General features: G+C 46.9%; 1 protein-coding gene across 2 annotated transcripts in view; it reads right to left on the reverse strand.

Moving 5' to 3' along the window:
- Nucleotides 1–18,907, reverse strand: part of LOC144770695 (retroviral integration site protein Fli-1 homolog) — a 261,988-nt gene that overhangs the window by 29,260 nt on the left and 213,821 nt on the right. The window lies entirely within an intron of this gene.

Genomic DNA, 18,907 nt, shown 5'->3' on the forward strand with positions numbered 1-18,907 from the left:
ATTTCTCCTCTTTGAGCCTTCCTTTGACCTCCCCTGGGAAGGCATACGTTCTAGGTGCTGCCTCAGATTTACGATTTCTCATAATCTTGGAGCAGTGTCAAAAAGCCATGGATGTTGCTGGGTACGCCCCCGGCAACACCCATTGTACGCCCCTTTAATGCAGAAAACTGCATTATAGAGACCAATATTTACGAGGCAGCATTAAGTAAAAAAAAGTGGCTTAGTGCGGCCTGGTAAATGTGGAGCAGGCTCCTGCGCCACCTGAGCATCACAAAAAGTTCCGCTCCGTCGGCGCAAGGGGCCTCATAAACGTGGCCCTTGGTTTTTACCCTAAATTGTACACGAGGATTCTTGTTTTTTACCTGTGCTTGCATTTTGGCAAACAAGGGAAGTGAGGTACAGAGTTTAATCAGGAGCGTCCATGAGGACTGGAACCAGGGCAGACTTTCAGGATAACTATCGACCATGTAAATAATTTCCTTTTCCATTTATTGTATGTAAATTCAGCCTATTTGGATATACTGAAAATCTGGTGTGAACCCACCCTCCTGGGTGTATTTTAGACAAACCCCTAGTTAATTGATTTGCCCAGTTTTCCCTTTCAATGTGGTTAAGTAAGGTGGAAGGTGGTCTCCAGGTTTACCAACCAATGACACAACAACTAGACCTCATCAACTGGATGGAGCTGACAGCTCTATAAAATATGGGTTCATGGGTCACCAGAACTGCCTCTTGCTCTTTCGCTCATGCTAATACTTTACAGCCTGTGCTGCATCACTTCAATCTTTTGCTCCTGGGACTGTTTCCAAATCTTGGGGTGATTTTCTACCAAATCGGTTTGCTTTGTGACGCTTGCCAGAATATGTTTCTGATTCTGTGTTGTAACTTTTATTCTTGTGTTTGCAATCGTCATTCAAGGTTGTTCCTGATAGATTCTTCTGTTCAGCTTTTCACTTTCTTCTGCCACTTCTCTTTTCTCTGGTCCTGGTTCAGATTTCTTGAAGTCTGCAGGTTTGCTGCCCGAGATTCTTCTATTCATTATGTCCTGTCTCGGTTCTCTGTAGTTTCAGGCATTAACCTTTAGATTTTCTTGTACTATTATGGCATTATTCACTCTGCTGTCCCTGAACACCTCAGGTCTTTCCTGTACCTCATTCAGAATCCACACCTACTGCAGTAAGTCTATTCAGCCTCAACCTACTGTTCCTGCACGCTTGTGTCCCTGTGCTTGTGCTTGCTTATCAAAAGCCTTACTGCTGCCTGTCACAATGTGTCTAGTCGTTAGTCCTCTGCAGAGGTTTGCTTTAGTTTACATCGTGATTAGACCCATGTCACTGCCTGTTGGTTTGCCTTTTTTGAGGCCTCTGCTTTAATTAACTCTTGTTTTTGCTACAGCATGCTTCAGTGTGGCATGTTTCTAGTTTTCTGCTAGTTTCCTTTGCCTCTATTCCTTTGCTGCAACTTGCTTCACGTTGCATTGTTAATAGTCCTTTGGGACCGACAGTTAGTTGGCCTTGACTCTAGTCCATTGCTGAATCTGGTCTCTAGCCTTCTGCCAAAGTATGCTTTAATGTGCCTTGTTGGCAGTGTTTTGCTAGCTTGCATTGTCTTTTGTGCTTTGCTCCAGCTTGCTTTAATCTGTCTTGCTTTAATGCTTTGCTATCCCTTGCTGTTTCCCAGATGCTACTCATTTGCTGCCACTTCCTTTAGTTTGTCCAGCCCTTAGTCCTTCCGCGCTACTTGTTTGTTTGTGTTGTTGCTAATCCTTTGTTTTGTCTTGATTCTAGGTCTTTTGCTAAAAGCATGCTTCAGTCTTCCTTTTTTCTATTGCGCTCTTAGTTTACCTTCAATCTAGTCTAGTCCTTTGCTAAAGGGGCGTGTCTCACAAAAGCATCCCCTGTCAGTATCCTGCAGAATCCATCAAGGTATCATGTGTAAATATGCTGTACCCTCTTTTCATGTGTTAGGGTCTTGGCATGGTGTCCACACCTCATGCCCTTGTGTCAGATACCCCTGTCCAACTTGCCCGCAGTTCGTCACCATCTGCTGCCTGTCTACCTGTTGCCCTCTGTTTGTTCCTTCTCTTCTCGTTTCCTGCTCTGTTTTGCCCTTTCTGTTAATTTTTTTTCCCTCTGTTTTGCATTTTCTGCTCAGTTTTCTGCCCTCTATTTTGCCTTTTCTGCTTGTTTTTCTGCCCTCTGCTTGGCCTTTTCTCCTCATTGTTCTGCTCTCTGTTTTTGCAGTTTCTGCTCTGTTTTGCCTTTTCCGGCTTGTTTTTCTGCCAATTTTCCTTATCTCGATCTTGCCCTCTCTGACTCTGTTTTTGCTTTTTCTGCTAATTTTTCTGCTGTCTGTCTTGCCTTTTCTGCTTGTTTTCTGCTCTCTGTTTTGCCCTCTTCTGCTCTGTTTTGTCTTTCTGCTTGTCTTTCTGTCCTCTGTTTTGCCCTCTTCTGTTCTGTTTTGCCTCTCTGCTCCTTTTTCTGCCCTCTGTTTTACCTTTTCTGCTCCTTTTTCTGCACTATGTTTGGCCTTTTCTGATAGTTTTTCTAGCCTCTTTTTTGACTTTTCTGCTCGCACATTTTTCTACTCTCTGTTTTGCCTTTTTCTGCTTGTTTCTTCCCTCTTCCCGCCGCTTCTCAAGACCTGCCGTCAAGGGAGATCTACCCCAGTGGCCAGATACCCCCAAGCTGCACTTTACAAATGTTGACTGTTTGATTGATGCCCATTCAGTAATACTGCAGAGTGTTTCTCTGAGCACACAGCACACTTAAAGTGAGCTGACCTAACCCCTTGTCAAGCTACTAATCCAGCTGGAGTCATTGGATTTCTTCATATGTTCCCAGTCTGGTGGCTTTTCCTTGAGCAGCAAGATCCAGAACTTCTGTCTGATGGCTCCGACAATCTAATTTTAAACTCAACATCATGACTATCGACATCCCAAAAAAGTTGTATTCTTCAGGCTTCCCTTATTCCATCTCTTTTCTTTTCACCACATTACAACACACTGAAATTCTTCCTATATTCCCTCCCCAAACATTCTTCACTCCAACAGCAGATTTCATTACTTGCACCACCATTTGTGGCTCAGACCAACCTGTAATTCCCTTGGTAACTATCACAGGTTTCTTAATTCTTAACTTCTGGCCAGACTCTTCCCATCCCACCTCTTCTCCTATCCATTTGATGCCTCATCTTCCTCTAGTATCCTTTGAGCCTTTTCTTCATTTCTTCATCTTCCATATATCCCTGTCTTTAACCACCACAGTACCAACGTAGGCCTTATTATGAGTTTGGTGATCCTGTGGACTACTGTATTGGCGGTGGTGGTCCGAGCGTGGTGTGCTCGGCGGTCCGACCACCGTATTATGAGATGGGTGCATCGGCCTTGGGAAGAGCGCCGCTTAGACCTCCAGCTGACCTCTGACCTCCGGGTTCATGGTCATGGAATGGCAGCCGCCATAGGGCGGTACAGGGGAGCTGCAACACTGTCTGTATTACGAGTTGCCTGCAATGCAAATGATTGATTGATTGCTCCACGAGTAGTCTGACTGCCTGCTTCAAGGTGGTGGTGACAAAGGATTTGGAGTGGGTGCTTACCCCTTTCTTCTTCCAGGCAGATTCTGACATGGATCCCTTTCTCCAGGTTCCCCATTCACAGCAGGATCTTAACCCCAAGGATTATAACCCTGTTTGCGGTGATCTTCAGGTGAGTCCTTTTTGAACCATATACCCATTGCCAAGACTGTCCACATATGGGCTGAACCCCTATAATGGGTATATGTTATTGTTCCACATATGTCATGCATACATGCATCTAACACATCTGCAGGCAAAAGGTACACACAGACATCGATATATTTGTAACAAATACTCAGGACCAAAGCAAGATCCCTGCCTCCACACCGCCAGCCCCGTGGTCAACTCGTAATACAGCGGTCTTCGGACCATCAACGCCATTGGGTGCTGGCGGGGGCGGACCACTCATTCCAAAAACCTGCACACCATTATCTGATGCAAAACACATTAGTCAAAAAATGTATTACAACTTCAGTGATCATGCTACCTACCAGTTTGTATCTACCGCTGGAGTAATAAACAATCAAAACAATGGTGTAAGCCTCAGTCTGGGGAAGAACAGTAAATGGTCCATTAATATCAATCACCACATTTCTGCATGATCCTTTTAGTGAGATCATCAGAACAAAGAGTTCCCTCCACCAAAAGAATCCTTCCTCAGAACAAAAAAGAAATAAAGGTTCCGTCCTCTTGGACAGGTTGTCATGCAAAATGCACACACCTGTCTCTAGCTATAAACACCATATAGATAGGAATGGAAGAGGGGCTCTTTTTGACCCCCCAAATCTCTCCCCCAATCTGAACTTTGTACTGATCCCTATGGGACAAGTTTTCACTCAGATCTGAATTGTTTGGTATTATATCATTGATGGAACGGGAGTGGTCACCTGCATGGTTTTGTGAGCCCTGCACTTCTGTCCTGATTAAACACACTGTGGGTCATATGTACAAAGAAGTGGTAGAGCATGTCGTTAGCCTCCTTGTCTTCACGGCATGCTCCGCCACTTCTGAAACGCAGGGCTGCACCATATTTAGAAGAATATGGTGCAGCCCAGCGTTTCCCCCTGCGCTGGCACGAGGTTTAGCAGTTAGCCGCCCAGCGCCAAATTAGGCAGCCTTGCACCATAGTGCAAGGGTGTCTGCGTTCAGGGGAAGATTGTTTATGTACAGGAAGGTCCCCCTTCCTGCACATAAACAATCTTTAAATGCCACTTTGTATTTTCTATGTGTGCTGCTTAATGCAGTTCACACAGAAGTTGTGAAACAGCATTTTGTGCACATAAACAATCATTGGCTTTTGCTGTTTTCATGTGTTCTGCACAACGCGGCACACAGCCACCTTAAGTGGCTAAACCCTGCCTTGTAAATAAGACAAAGCCCCTATCACCACAGGAACGTCCTAAAAAAATGACGTTCCCAAAGTGATAGGGGCTTGTACATATGCCCCTGTAAGTCTCTGATTTGCTTGGCCTGTGTTTGCCCATGACATGCATAGCAGTCAGACATGTGTGCTGAAGTCTGCTGGAGTTATGGTTTAAGACACGCAGCGAGGTTCAAAGGTCCGGGGAGCAGACCATGCATACAATCTACAGTGAGCGTGATTACTCCCAGCTCGCCGGATTCGCCTAGACTAACAGTGGTAATAGCATTGAATTATGAGGATAGCTCCCAGGTTTATGGTATTCATTTTTTAACATTTCCTTCTGTATTTATCCATATTTATTCTTTGGCCACTTTATTGGTATTTATCCATATTTATTTTATGTTTTGACAATAAATGGAGTCATACAATGGTATATTGATACATTTATTTAAATGATAAACCTGCACTCACACTCGAGTTTTAGCAAATTAAGCAGCCAAATAAAACAAAACACTACACCGACATATTAGCATTATATACAAATATATGTTAACATATGACTGTATTTAGGGGAATCTCATCCTGTTTTTAAATCCCCATGGTGTCTATCTGCTTAGCAGCGGGTCTGGTATTCAAGAAGGACAAGAAGGAGAGTCACTCACAAGGAGCAGGAGTTTCTGTATTCTTCTGCTTTTAAAATAAATACAGACAGGAAAAAGATTGTCTTATGTCTTTATTCATGGAAGCCTTAATTATAAGCTCCTGGACAGGTGTATTTCATGTACTGGAATAGAGTGAGTGGCCCACTGGCCTCACCTGTGTAAATTGCCTATTCAGTCTTTGAAAACGTGGTCCTTTGTGGCATATGGTGAGCATAGATAGCACATATTTGTGTGTAACAGTATTTGCAATGCAGAAAGTAGGAGGAGCCTGTAAGTCATGGGTGACTATGGTCTCAGTGGAATCCATTTTGAGGTCTCCATTGTAGAGATGATGCACAAAAAGACAAAAGGAGGGAGGTAGCGAGCCGGACAAGAGATATATATCATTAACATCCCTTAAGCTTTTGTGTTTAGCCAGACTCTGAGTGTTGGAGGACTAGACAGTGCTCTTCTTAGAAGTGCAAGTATACCCTTTTGCTGTGTCCCATTCTTTGACTGATTCAGGTGTTGCCCCAATGAGGGTGATAGGTGGTGTGGGAGGACTGGAGATTGCGGTCCTTAAGAAGTGCACGGATAGCCTTTTTCTTTGTCCTATGCTTGCCCCTTTCAGGTGTTAGCCCTATCAGGTTGATAGGTGGTGCTGGGGGACTGGAGTCAGTAGGCTATTTAGAAGTACAGAGATAACATTTGTGATGTCCTGTTCTTTTGTTCCCTGATAGGTGTTGCTCCCAAAAGGCTGACAAGTACAAAGCTTGAAGGCTTCTGTCTCTTTTGTGCTTGTGTTTGCTCTGAGAAGGAGAATTCCAACCCCAACTCTTTTTCCTTCTGACACGGCAAGACAAAAATTGATCTGTGAAATCCATAAACCCTATTGGACAAAAAAGGTTTCAAGAAGGGGACTGCAACACTACCTCTGTGCTCCAGGATTACTCACTGACCGGTGTTAGGTGACACCCTGCAGTATGTTGGAGAAACACCTGAAATCCTGAACTGGTGTTGTTAATGACCAGCTTCAAGGGATGTCCATGGCATTTGGGTGGAGGCGATGATAATCTACCTTGGATAAGGAGCCAGCCTAGGAGTGACCCTGTTTGAGGGGATTTCCAGGAGAGAGCCCAGCAGTAGCTATCTGGTGGATGGGCTGTCCAGAGAAGAGGACTTAATAAGGTACTATTCATAACATGAACACTGTGGTGCCTGGGAGGAGAGCGCGGACAACAAGAGACTGTGGCAAGCTCCAGGGCCATGCTGGTGGTGGACGTGTTACCAGCTGACCTCAACAAGGCCTCAAGGGGGCTAAAGCCCTCCTCCCTTGTCTCGTACCACGATTACTCGATGTCTGCGGGGCAGCACCTTGCTGCTAGGAGGTTCCACCATGCTCCAAACACCATGCTCCCAGCGTCTCTAGGAGGTTTCTCCATGCTCCCAATGGCTCACATCCCTTCCTGAAGTCCTGGGCTACCTAGAAATGGACTGTGACTAGTGGTTTCTCCTTTATGTACTACACCTGTCTTGGTACTAGCAAGTGCAACTTGTATCTTTTAACCCCATCCTCGGTAACCACCATTGATCCTGGAGCATGGGCTCCAGAAATATCTATCGCCCCCCCCTCTCTGCCTCACAATCATTGAAGACTCCAAGGGTGGGCTCTCTGTTTGAATGGTGGGTGTGTTTGGGCTTGTGAACACTATAAGAACTGTAGCCACAACCAGGCTAGAATGCTCTGATATCTACAGAGGCATCTGGGGAAGAGGCAGACCTTGCAGTAGCTGTGTTGCAAGTGGGCAACTACAACTGGTGGGTGCTCTCCATGGACTAAAGACGCCGTCACTTGAGATATCATTGAGGCTCCTCTGGGTATTGGACACATTTGGGCACTCTTGCCAAAAGTACACTGGAGGCACCATTGTGTGAATGATGGGCTTATGGACTGACCGGTTGAACACACTTGACAGAGGCTGAAGCTCTCGATGGTTGTGAGCACTGCATGTCTATCTTCCCCACAGCGGACTAAGGTATTCCCTATCCATGTCTCAGTACCTCCATGGAATTGTTGTGTTTCGATTAAAGCACTTTTTCTATCTACGACAAAGACTGGCTGGAGAGTCATTTATTAAGAGCTATGTTGTGTGCTACTAAGACCTGAATCTCTAATTTCACACCAACTTCCTGAGTAAGTGTTAGACTGCTAAAACTTTAAGGATGAACACCAGAAGACATCTCCTGCAGCATCTGTAGGATCTCCTCTTCATTGCTTGCATTATTTCCCCCCATATTCTCTCACGTTGCTCTGATCAAGTGGTTACAGCTGCCTTTGAGTGCAGCATGAAGCTCTCTACTAAGCCTCGGCAAAGGAATACGCTACGCTCGCGCACTACGCGAATTGCACGTAGCACAGTACAAACACGCATAGCGTAGTGCAGCGGTCATATTTTGCTTGCTCGTGGTCCTCAACGTCAAGGCGGGGAGGTCAGGTTTCTCATTGCGAGTGGTTGCGTATGCTCGCGACCGCTCACGATGAGAAACTACCAGTCCGCATTGAGAAAGCTGCCGCTGGAGTAGAAATCAACTCGAGCGGCAGAAAACAACCGCATGCACTGTGCAAGATGCAGTTTGCACTGATTGCGGACAAGCATTCGGCATTGTGCAATCAGTGCGAGCAGCATTTTGCACAGTGCACTACGCAGTTCGCGTAGCTCGCGAAGTGCGAAGTGCACTTCGCGTACCTACCTGTAGCGCTACTTCACAAACTATGCCCAAGTTACTCTCTACATTTCCCCAAATGGGCCCTGCCTTTACTTTGAGCATCCAGCCCAGGAGCTGATGAGCTGTTCTTACTGTAGCTGTCCTCTAGAAGTATCCTACCAGAGGGCAGACTGTTTGCCTCATTCTAGTTCTAATCAAAATGACCTAATTAAGCACTATCTCAATGCAAATAATATCTTTTTTCCCTACAATTTTGCAATCTTGAATAGCATGCAAGCCTCCTCTGCATTCCCACGGAAATGTACTTTAATTAAAACATTCCAATTGTTGCCTCTCCTTTTCTTTCAAATGACTCTCTCCTTACTCCTCCCTACCTCCCCACCCCCGACATGCTTCTACTCCCTGAGCACTGCCTGGTCTTTGTCACATGCTCATTTACCTCAATCCTTTAATGTATTTCTGTAAATTGCCTACAGCTCTCACAACCCTCTCTTTTAAAAGTCATGCCCCTACAACCTAATAATAGCTATTATCTTGTAGAACAACTATTAACACCGCCAACTTACCTGCATAAATTCACATACCCCCTCTTCCACTAAAGAGCACACCTCACTACCATCAATGTAATCTATCCCATAGAAACTGGAGTAAATAAATGCCTGGAAGGGTTTCATTAAGAACACTAATCCCACCAACCAACAGTAAACACTGAAAAAACACTAGCCTTGGGTTCCAGAGCGGGTTAAGGTCAAAGTATGTTTATTTCAATTAATTGAAACCATAAGCATGTACAACACAGCACGAGCTTAAAATATTAAGGTAATTAAAAGACGTGTTACAAATAGACATGATAAAAATAGTGGCAGCTTAGACCAGAGGATTTTACAAACAAAAAATGAGCATAGGGGCAGGAGAGGAGCCAAAAGAAAATCATGGTCGAGCCTTCTGCTTCCCAATGTTCCTGAACAGCGTTCTGCCTGGTGGGTGTGCATAAATATCTTCGTATGGGTAGTAAGCACTATACAAAGGCAATTAAGGTACAATGCAATCCAATTTCTCAAACATGTATCAGTGTGGCATGACACATGGCCAGTTTCCTGTTTTACTTTTGCTTTTCCTCTCCCCTTCAGAGAGGGTGGGATGGGTTAGCTCCTTTAACCTTAGGAAACATCCCAGAAAGCTCTTTCTGGTCTCATTTTCAGCGCAGGGCCAATCCCTGTACTAAATTATAATGATCACTATAAGAGCCATCGTTCATTGACAGTTCCCTGATATTCATCAATGAATGTGTAATAGACACATGATGCTAACTGATGTACTACAACAATGACGAGCTCCCTGCTGATTGCTGCCACCCTCCAAAACGCTCTTTAATGCTCTTCAACAGCCTTTCCACAGTCTCTGATCAAACTCTTCCCAGGACGATTGGCAGGTGTTTAACAGCATATGATAAATGCAAAAACAACAGTTGATGGACAGAATGCAGAACAATGTCATACATTCACCCCAGTACAGAGAACATGGGCCTAACACCATCGTTTATTTGCTCACCATGCCATTCCAGTTTAAACCTAGGTGGCAAAGTGAGCTAAAGAATGATGATGGATTCAACCCAGATCTGTGACTGGGGGTGAGTGTTTGAAAAGTTTCAGCACTCCGTCCATCATCACCTTGTGTTTGCTTTGTTCACCCTAAGTTGGCAGGGTATACCCAGACGTGGGTCCCTTGCTCACTTTGCCACTGGATTCAAGCTAGCCTGGCTGATGACGGCTGATTAGCCACTAGCCTGGCTGATGACGGCTGATTAGCTAGAAAACGGTCCCAGGATGCTTGTTTCCGGTCCAGGGAAGACATGGCTTGGCAGTTCGGGCGGGACTGTTCCCATGAGGCACAGGGTCAGAATGATTTGCATATGGCCATGTCTGAACTGGGGTGGCGGAGTGAGCTAAAGAATGATGATGGATTAAACCCAGATCAGTTGACTGGGGGTGAGTGCTTGCATTGTTCAACACTCCGTCCATCATCCCCTTTGGTATTGCTTTAACAGCATATAATAGCCCAGTTTCGATACCACCTTCTCAGAATGTCCACAATGCTTCACGTGAAGTCGAACTAGAGTTGAACTGTGATCTACCTATGTCCATTTGTTGAGAGGATATTGATTTTCATATGCATTTCTCATCAAAATAATGCCAAGGTATTTAAATTTGAAAACACACTCAATCATTTCACTTGTGGGACACCCCCGCGCCGCACGGCCACCAGCTGCTGCGTGTGCCCCTTGCCTCGCTGCTGCCTCGTTTCTGCCTCGTTCGCCGGCTGCCGCCGCTGCGAGCGCTTTTTCCCCTTGTTTTGGTTGTTTTGTCAGGTATTTGTGCTTGTCTCACTGATCTGTTGTTTTCTCTGCTTTTTCCCCGTTTTTGTCGCTATTTTGTGCCTGTTCAGTATTGTATCGTGTGTACCCTCCTTCCTGGTTGTCCGCCTACCGCTCCGCCCCCCACCCTCCCTTCCCGCCACCGCCGCTTGTCCCCGCCCCTTTTTCTTCTGTAACCCTCCCCGCTCCCGCCTCCCAGCTGCCCCGCCCACCCGCGCACTTCGCCTTAAATGGCGACCGTGCGAACGCGCAGCGGTCACGCGCAGCGGGCGCGCCGAAGGCGCGCCAAAGGTAAGCCCGTCTGCGCCCGTCCGCGACAGGACCGCGACCAGCGCCAGGACCCCTGGCCCCCACCGACGGAAGCCGACCCGACGAACCTACAGCGCCGCCGACCTCATCGCACTCAACACCGGCCACATCCCAGGATGTCACCGAGCCGCCCCGAAGCACACCCACGGACCCTTCAGCTGCCTCGCCTGCAAGTTCACCTGCATCCGGACCTTCCCTGCACCCGCCAAGCCGAACTCCAGCAGCACCCACCTCAAGTGCATCCTGCTCAACACCCGCTCCGTCCACAGACACGCCGTAGAACTCTGGAACCTGCTCGACACCACCGCCCCCGACGTTGCCTTCATCACCGAGACCTGGATGAACGCCTCCTCAGCCCCTGACATCGCCATCGCCATCCCAGAGGGCTACAAGATCACCCGGAGGGACCGCGACAACCAGACCGGAGGAGGCATCGCCATCATCCACAGAGACACCATCCGCATCACTACCAACACCGATGACACCCTCACCACCGCTGAACACCTGCACTTCCAGATCCACACCAACCCGAAGACCACCCTCAGAGGCACCCTGATCTACCGACCCCCGGGACCACGCACACGATTCAGCGAGGACATCGCCGACTTCGTCAGCCCGCACGCTCTCCCCTCCGCCGACTACATCCTCCTGGGGGACCTCAACTTCCACCTGGAGAACAACAACGACCGCAACACCATCACCCTGCTCGACAACCTCGACAACCTCGGACTCAAGCAACTGGTGACCACCCCCACCCACCTCGCCGGACACACACTCGACGCCGTCTTCTCATCCAGCAAAGACGTCACCTTCAGCCACGCAACAGGACTCCACTGGACGGACCACAGCTGCGTCCACTTCACCTTCAAAAGAACGACGATCCACCACCTCCAGCAACAGGCTGCTCGAAGAAGCTGGAACAAGATCACAGCCGACCAGCTCACCGCCTCCCTGAGCCAGCACCCTCCCGCCAACTCAGCGAACCCCAGCCAGGCCGCCGACAACCTCACGAAGTGGATCAGCAACTGCGCGGACGAACTCGCCCCTCTGAGGACCCCGCCCAGCAGATCCTGCAGCAGAAAAACACCATGGTTCACCGACGAACTCAAGTGCTCCAAGAAGAACTGTCGAGCCCTCGAGAAAGCCTGGAGAAGGGAACCAACGACGGACAACATGACCACCCTCAAGCTCGCCACCCGGAAACACCACCAACTGATCCGCGCCACCAAGAAAAATGCATACAAGGACCGGCTGGACAACAACGCACACAACTGCAAGGAACTCTTCAACATCGTGAAAGAGCTCTCCAACCCCAACGCCGGAAACAACGACATCACCCCGTCGCAAGACCTCTGCAACTCCCTCGCGTCCTACTTCCACAACAAGATCACGGACATACACAACAGCTTCAACAACCAACCAACGCAAGCCACAACCGCAACGACGCCACCCACCACCACCCTCCGCACCTGGACCCCGATCAGCACCGAAGACACCATCCGCACCATGAACTCCATCCATTCCGGATCTCCGACTGACCCCTGCCCTCACCACGTCTTCAACAAAGCCGACGCTGTCCTCGCACCCCACCTGCGGGACATCATCAACACCTCCTTCGACTCCGCCACCTTCCCTGAGAGCTGGAAGCACGCCGAACTCAGCGCTCTCCTCAAGAAACCCACAGCAGACCCCACCGACCTCAAGAACTACCGTCCCATCTCGCTCCTCCCGTTCCCGGCCAAAGTCATCGAGAAGACAGTCAACAAACAGCTGGCCGCCTTCCTCGAGACGAATGGATCTCTCGACCCATCACAGTCCGGCTTCCGAGCGAACCACAGCACCGAGACCGCCCTCATCGCCGCCACCGACGACCTTCGAACTCTGATGGACAACGGAGAAACAGCGGCCCTCATCCTCCTGGACCTCTCCGCGGCTTTCGACACTGTCTGCCACCGCACCCTAGTACAGCGCCTCAGCAACATCGGAATCCAGGAGAAGGCACTGGACTGGATCACCTCCTTCCTCGACGGAAGAACACAAAGAGTCCGCCTACCACCGTACAAGTCAGAGGCCACCAAAGTCATCTGCGGCGTACCCCAAGGATCCTCGCTGAGCCCAACCCTCTTCAACGTCTACATGAGCCCCCTCGCAGCCATCGCACGCCAACACAACCTGAACATCATCTCCTACGCCGACGACACCCAGCTGATCCTCTCCCTGACCAACGACCCCGCCACCGCCAGAGCCAACCTGCACGAAGGGATGAGAGACGTAGCCGAATGGATGACGACCAGCCGCCTGAAACTGAACTCAGACAAGACGGAGGTCCTCATCCTGGGCTCCACGCCCTCCGCCTGGGACGACTCCTGGTGGCCCCCCGCCCTGGGCACCGCACCCAAACCGACGGACCACGCACGCAACCTGGGCTTCATCCTGGACTCCTCCCTCTCCATGACCAGACAAGTCAACGCCGTCTCCTCGTCATGCTTCAACATCCTGCGCATGCTACGTAAGATCTTCCGGTGGATCCCCACCGAGACGAGGAAGACGGTCACCCAAGCCCTCGTCACCAGCCGACTGGACTACGGCAACGCCCTCTACGCCGGAACCACTGCCAAACTCCAGAAGAGACTCCAGCGGATCCAGAACGCCTCGGCGAGACTCATCCTCGACATCCCCCGACGCAGCCACATCTCCGGACACCTGAGAGATCTGCACTGGCTCCCGGTCAACAAGAGAATCACCTTCCGGCTCCTCACCCACGCGCACAAAGCCCTACACGACCAAGGCCCGAGCTACCTCAACAACCGGATCAACTTCTACACTCCCAAGCGCCTCCTCAGATCAACCAACCACGCCCTCGCCGCCGTCCCCCGCATCCGAAGAGCGACAACAGGAGGAAGATCCTTCTCCTACCTGGCCGCCAAGACCTGGAACTCACTTCCGACCAATCTGCGCCTGACCCAAGACCACCTCTCCTTCAGGAAGAAGCTCAAGACCTGGCTGTTCGAGCAGTAGCGGCACCCCCCCCCTCCCAGCGCCTTGAGACCCTACGGGTGAGTAGTGCGCTCTACAAATGACCTGATTGATTGATTGATTGATTGATTGATCATTGTGTTTCTAAACTTACAAATTTCCACCCTTTATTTCACACTAAAAAACATAGGAGTAGATTTATCAAGGCGGTGTTTCGCCGCAAAGTCTTTGAAAAAGTATTTACTTTCTAGAGCAATACGTTTACACTGCAAAGTTGCCCTGAAAGCAGTAAAGAGAGTGCTTTCTGCTACTTCAAGCCCCGGCAGCATTGCATGGGTGGTACTTGGGTGTTCCAATGCTGCCATCCATGATTTTCGACACAGTGGCAGATCTACAAATATTGCCATGCCTTTTTTTCGTTAAAAAATAACGCTTCTTTGTCAGAGGCGTTAAGTAGGAGAAATGTATTTTTTTTGCCTTTCATTTCAGGCATTGCATGTGTTCTGCACAGTACAGCATGCCTCTAATGTTTGAAACATAAATAACATTGCCTAAGACAAGGATTTTATACCAGAAGCAACTATGGTTGCTGCACTGAGCTGCACACTCGTTTGGTAAATCTGTTCCTTAAATGTTGATTTGTCATAAACAAGAATTAACAAATTGTTTGCACAATATCTATCTATCACTGACAGTATCCGCTCTAATGCAAAGTTGTGGGAGGTGTAACACAATAATCATGCACTTAGGCGGTTTTAATATTCTAAGTTAATGTCATGGTGGAATGCTTCTTATCCCTGGCAGGAAAGGAAAATAAATTGCGAGTTCTCAAGGTAGTTTACGCAGTGTAGAAAGAACAAGTTCTTCTTTATCATGACATCGTGCCAGAAAAGACCTTAGTTCACTCAGTGTTTCCAGGAGATCTGCAAAATAAGGTCTAAAAATCACCACGGCTCAACCACACCCTGACCACAAGAGGAGCAGCATTAACCCACGCACTGAGGGCCCGATTCACAGAACTAACTTATGACAATATCCTAAACTTACTACCATTTTGGTATTCACAAAAGGCACTTACTCATTTTGGTATTCACAGAAGGCATTTACTCATTTCAGTATTCACAGAAGTTAGGAGTCAGTTTAGGAGTAGTAAAGTTGGGACTCCTAACTTTACTACTCCTAAACTGAGAAAAATCATAACTTTAAGACTTTCCGTATTCACAGAAGGCATTTAGGAGTCCTAAAGTTAGGACTCCTAACTTCTGTGAAAACTGAAATGAGTAAGTGCCTTCTGCGAATACCGAAATGAGTAAGTGCCTTCTGCGAATACTGAAATGAGTAAGTGCCTTCTGTGAATACCAAAATGGTAGTAAGTTTAGGATTTTGTTTTAAGTTAGTTCTGTGAATCGGGCTCTGAATGTACCTGACTTTATCAAAAAAGTATGAGGAGTCTATGTATGGGGATGACCACAATTTACAAATCACAAGGGAATCAAACTGCACCAAACCCTGAAAATTGCAGTAGGAGAATTTATAGGACAAAAATGTTTGGGCTTGAGAAAGCTCACAGTCATAAGTTCACAGACCAAAACATGGCTCAAACATTCAAGAACAGAAGACTCAAATTGGGATTTTTAGGAAATCGCAATTAGAGAATCGCAAAACAAAATGTAGGTAGGATTAGCACTTTTTTGGGGAATCCCACTTATTCCTTATTTGCGAATCGCAAATTGAGATTCGCAAATAAGGAATACCTTCTCATTCATTCCTATGGGCTAGAAGGCCCATAGGAATGAATGGGAAGACATGGGAAACATCCTTCACAACGCAACTTTTACCACGCAGTGCTTTTACATCGCAACTTTTACAACGCAAACCATTACAACCCATTGCGCTGGGGGGCGCTCTAGGATAGGGAATAGATTTAATTTACTATCCAACACCTTCCCTACTATCCTCGGGGACTAGAGTTGGAATAGTAAATTAAACTATTCACTATCCAGCACCCCAAAGCGTTATGCGTTGTAATGGTATGCGTTGTAAAAACTGCGATGTAAAAGCATGCGTGTTAAATGCATGCGTTGTAATGTCATACATCCGGAAGACATTCTTAATTTGCAATTCTCAATTAGAGAATCGCAAATTGAGAATGCAATTTCAGGGTTGTAAGGGTGTCAATAGGACACCCTTTTGCACCCCTGAAATTAACATGTGTGCACATGTGGCGCACATACATGCCCTAAGGGCATGTATGTGACCCACATGGCACTTTGAAAAATGTAAAAAAGTGCATTTTTCTAAGAAATCGCAAAATATCACCAACCTGAAGTTGGTGGTATTTTGCGATTCCTTAAGCCAATATTTGCACAACTTTGGTGCTTTTTACATTGCATTTAAGGAATCGCAATTTGTGATTCCTTAAATGCATTAGCAAATTAAGGAATCACAAATTTTGCGATTCCTTATTTTGCATGTGGGTTTTTGTGTGCTACATAGCACACTGCCCTAATTGCGATCGCAAATGTTGAAATTCTGAGAATTTCAGCATTTGCGAGCACAATTAGGCTTCCTACATATGGCCCTTAGTGAGGTCAACCAGGGACGAAAACTAAGCTCCTACTAAGCAGAGCTAAACCTTCTATACACCTAGAACTTCCACTAAATGACAACTGAAAGACCTCAGCCATCTTCTTAAAGGTCAACAGACATCTCTACTTTAAACACTAGTGATTGGAGATTTCTGCTGATAATATGAGTTTCCCAAGTTTTATCTACTCGGTTATCTATAAATAAACAAATATAATGTTACAGCAATCCTTGTAGTAGCTCACACTTTCTAAGTTTAAAAGATGACAAAGACCGGATATACTGGGAGAGCAGCATAGTGAAGCACGGTTGAGCAACACTGCCCAAATCCTGCATGTGGGAGGATAAAAACGTGCTGTTGTTGTGCCCTGATGCTGAGTATGTATAAACGTAACTTGCCCCAACTCATCACCCCACCATACAATAGATTGTTTAGTCCCTGGGCCCTCAGCACTGGTTCAGAAGGTCTGGATCCATCCAGTTTCAGAAAATGTACTAAGTGATTATTTCCATTTCCATTTATTTTGATTTAAATTTATTTTTGTGCATTTCCTGAAACTTTGTTACAGCACCAGCACTCTTGAACCTATGTTAGTCAATCATTTCTGGGTTTGTCTTCACACTTTTTCATGAGTAGGTGTAAGTATGTTGGCTGGTTAGCTGCTTCCAGTTCTTACAGATGTGGACTGACATTGGCACAATCTCTAAGTACAGATGTGCAAGTATTTTATGGCGCAAGCGAACTGTAGATCCCGATGATTGGGTAACAGTATTTTATGGCACTTCCTGTGATACCAGTGGGTAATTTGTGAAAAGATAAGTGCTGTGGCTCTGGTCAGGAGGCAACTTGCACCATCTCTTTTATTCTGCTAGCGCTGCCTAAAACAGAACCAACTACTAACTATGAAAGTGGGGAGCATATGTGGCATAATAGCCAGAGCTGCCGGCTTCTGAGCTGGGGAACCAGGTGCCAGTCTCGGCATCGGCTCAACATCCTGTGATTCTGTGCATATCACTTTGTCTCCCCGTAAATGAATGTGTCCTTAAATGGTGCTTATGAAAAGCACCAGTATTAATGATTAAGTGCCAGTGCTGAGCACCAGAAACCACCAGCTCAAATTAAGCACTGTATGATTCTCACGTCAAGTATTCGTTTTACTGGTCCAATTAAAAAAAGGTAGCTGGGTCTGAAACACTCTTTCCTATCAACCTTGAAAGTGGAGAGATGCTAGAGAGAAATTTTTTTCTTTAAAGGTTAACAAGGCTAGAATTTTCTTGATTTTAAAAAACTTAGAAGGAAAATCCGTTTTTATAACCTGGACGAGTCAATGTAAATGAGACTTGAGAACTGGACTAGACTGCGTGGAGGCTGAGAGAAAACAGCAAAGGGTGTGCACCAGAGAAAATAAACCATTTATCTATTAAAGATAAAAAGTAAACATTACATTTCTGCAGCAGAAATTGCCTTTGCTGCATGCAGGTTGACAAGCTTTACAACTTCAGGAAGCGCCAAATGTGTCAGTTTCCTTCAACTTCGCCAGGATTTTTTACAAGATTATTGAGATTTCAAGATTGACCTGAAAACATACAATTGTATCTATATTAAGAATAAATCATGCCGCTAATGACTGATAAATGTTCTCAAATACCAGAAAATTTAATTATTTGATATGGGAGTGTGGTAAAAATTGTATTATTGTATTTTTGAGTACGAATGCTAGTTAGTAATGTGGATGATGGGACCTAATCTATATGTTTTATACAAATATATGTATAGTATTTAAATTGAGTGAAAACTGGCAGAGGACCATGTGGTGCGCACAAGACCACACCCCGAGTGCAAACCCTGCCGCAGATGTTTCGTGCTGTTGTTATGACTCACTCAAGGCCGGTTTCACTCCGGCTCTTGCACACACTGCGTGGGAGCTGTCAGGCCCCCACAGCCGGGGAGCCGTGCGGTGGGAGCTGTGGTTAGCCGCTGCCTACCCTGGGCCTTGCGAGATCAGCCCTGATTGGCTCACGTCGCCATGTGTGTCTGAGCTGCTACGCGACAGTTTGGACTGAAAGAGGAGCAAAAAAACAGATCTCTCCCTGTTTGAGAACAGCCTCAATTACAGACGTCAACGGGTGGGCCTCTGCCCTTCCCGCCCTCTCTGCCAGCTTACGTTATGTTATGTTACAATGATTTATAACACGCACGGCTACTCATGAGTGTCCCGGCGCGAAAAGCCAATATTGAAAACTGTAAGGGTTAAGGGGCCTCTACCCTTGCATGCCCCTTGTCAGAGTGCATGCCTCTGCCCTTCTTTCTACCTCTGCCAGCGTATGACCTCTGCCCGTCCTGCCCTCTCTGCC

The sequence above is a fragment of the Lissotriton helveticus genome, chromosome 7, assembly GCF_964261635.1.
Source record: "Lissotriton helveticus chromosome 7, aLisHel1.1, whole genome shotgun sequence".
Taxonomy (NCBI): domain Eukaryota; kingdom Metazoa; phylum Chordata; class Amphibia; order Caudata; family Salamandridae; genus Lissotriton; species Lissotriton helveticus.